This window comes from Mytilus edulis, chromosome 8 (assembly GCF_963676685.1).
Source record: "Mytilus edulis chromosome 8, xbMytEdul2.2, whole genome shotgun sequence".
NCBI lineage: Eukaryota > Metazoa > Mollusca > Bivalvia > Mytilida > Mytilidae > Mytilus > Mytilus edulis.
In genome coordinates this window covers 30,134,779-30,137,718 of record NC_092351.1, presented here as the reverse complement: position 1 = coordinate 30,137,718, position 2,940 = coordinate 30,134,779, and positions in this window count along the sequence as shown.

Sequence of the window (2,940 nt, the reverse complement as noted above, 5' to 3'; positions counted from 1 at the left end):
AAAAAAATAGCTCAGGATACTTTGTCTTTCAAAATGGCTATAAAAAAGTTACAGGAACAATTTAATGCAACTCATTGTTGGTTTTTGAAACAGATTAATGCTTTAAAAACTTTAAGACCTAGACTAAGATCTGTTAAGCAAGAAGGTTCACCCTGAAATGTCTGGTTGGTTTTATTTATCATTGAATTACTTTTGAAACTCTGTAAGTGTTATGTAAAGATTTTAATACAAGTATCATATTAACTTAACATTATCAATGTTCTAAGAAAATGAGGTCAGTGTAAGATGAACTATGTCAGACAAACGAAAAAGAGAGAACGGAAACGGAAAATTCAGCATTTTTTCCAATTTATAAAGGGCATAACTTATTGACAGTACATGTTAAACCAATAACATTCTAACTGTTCTGAATTTTATGGAAATAAGCATTGTGTATAAGTTTCAAAACATTTGGTTGTGGCAAACTTCATGAACTTAAGTTAGAGAACGGAAACAAAAAAGTCAGCACTTTTTTCCATTTTTGTTCTCTAACTTTAGTTTGTCTTTACCAGATGCTATTAAAATTATACACAATGCTTAAAACCACCATATACAGATCAACTTTGAATTTTGGTGGTGTCACTTTCACTTTTCTATGCAATGCCTCTTTATAGAGGAAAAAAGTTGCTGAATTTTTTGTTTTGTATTTCTTTCTTTAGTTTGCCTCAACAAAATGTTATGAAACTTTTACACAATACTTATCACCATAAAAGTTAGTACACAATTGGTAAGTGTCACTTTTACTGTTCTTCAGTTATGTCCGTTTATAACTTTTATGATATGCAAGCGGGAGCATCATCTGTGTCCAATGGACACATTCCGCATGTATTTCAAATCTTTTACATAAGTTAGATTAATTTATTATATATTAGAATAGAAAGAAAGGTTCTGTAGTTCTTCTTCAATTTCAATTTTAACCCAGTTAAATTGACATAGTGACAAATAAGTGTTTGCATAAAGGTTTTGATGTACATGTCGATTTACATTGGAGGTAAATAGTAACAGCCATTATGTGTACATAATCTGACTCTGCGCAATAGTATACTAGTCCACAAAAGAAACGATACAAGGCAATGTATTTTCCATAGATAATGAAATTAGATACACTGTACCAAGCTTAAAACTGTCCATTGGTCTAATCTTTACAAAGTGTTATTTTCTTATCAAAACCACTGTTTTAAGACAAAAAAAATAAAATATTTTTGTTATTTTTGTTATTTTTGTTATATCAAAAATAGTATTTTTATAAATAAAAAATTCGAAATTAAGTTCTATAATGATGGACAATGGACTTTTTTTTAAAGAGTTATGACCCTTAAAAATATTAAAATTTATGGAAAGTGGCCTCGTTAGCGCTCTCGATGGTACAAGTTTTTAATTTTTTATTTTCAGTTTATTTCTAATAGGACGGACGTAGTTTTTTTTAGCTCACCGTTTCAAAGGAACTGTGAAATTTGCCATCACTTGGCGTCTGTCGTCGTCTGTTCGGTGTTAAATATTTGAAACATTTCCACTGAAACTACTGAACCAATTGCAGTAAAACTTAAACTGAATGATTCTTAGGATATCTAGAATAAAGTTTGTGTTTTATTTTCAATTTTGTAAAAAAACATGGCCGCCATGGGTAAAAATAGAACATAGGGGTAACATGCAGTGTGTAGCTTATATCTCAAACACTAAAGCCTTGAGAGCAAATTCTCAGATAAATCTAACAACCCATTGTTGGGTTGCGCCCACTAAATTGTTAATTGTACGGAAATTTTGCAGTTTTTGGTTATTATCTTGAATATTATTAATGACAAAGATAAACTGTAAACAGCACAACTTTCAGCAAAGTAAGATCTACAAATAAGATTATATGACCAAAATTGTCAATTGAATCCTGTGGAGTTATAGCCCTTTAAAGATTTTTTTTCACAATTTGTTCATCTAGTTTGCTTACTTTAAAAAAAAGTCTTCTTCTGAATATGCTAAATCGATTTCGGCCCAACTTGGGAGTATCTTGTATAAACTTTGTATTTTATTTCCTTGTACTTCAAGAAACTTAGCCACTATGGCTAAAATGGAACATAGGGGTAAAATGCATTTTTTTGCTTTTGAAGAAAAAACGACAGATACAAAGAACATTTAAATGGAATTTTTAAGCCACTCATTGATATATATTGAAAGACACAAATAATCATTGATGCAAAATTTATGAAACTAGGACAGAGTCAATTTTAAAGACCATGAAATAGCACTTAAAGATTTTAAATTTCAATTTGCACAAAACAAGTGTAATTAGGGACGCAGCTATCCTTCATTCAGTTTTCAGCCTTTCGGCTATTTTCTGTTGATTGCTTTGGTTGTTGTCTCTTTGACACATTCCCCATATCTAAAAAAAGATCTTAATATATAACCAGGTGCTCCGCAGGGCGCAGCTTTATACGACCCCAGTGGTTGAACCCTGAACAGTTAGGGCAAATTTGGTCACAATATTCAAGCTTGATTCTGTCTGAATTTGGATTGTGATCAAATTTTTGAAATAATATAGGTTTTTGTCACAAAATTAATGTGGTCAAAGATCTAACAAATCTATTGCACAATACTGTGCAATTGAAGATTTCTTCTTGAAACTTTTCAAAATTCGAAATTTGAAAAATTTTGAAAAAAAAGGAAGCCCTTCAAAAATCGTAAACAAAAAATCTCCTCCCCCAATTTTTTAAAACCCCCTTGGAGCAATAACCCTTAAACTCAATCCCATGCTTTCCATTGTAGTATTGAACATTGTAGTACAATTTCAGAGAGATCCATACAATTACACATTAGTTATTGTCTTGAAACTAGAAAAATGCTTGTTTTGACCCCTTTTTGGCCCTTAATTCCTAAACTTTGGCCCCATTACCCCTAAAATGAATCCAA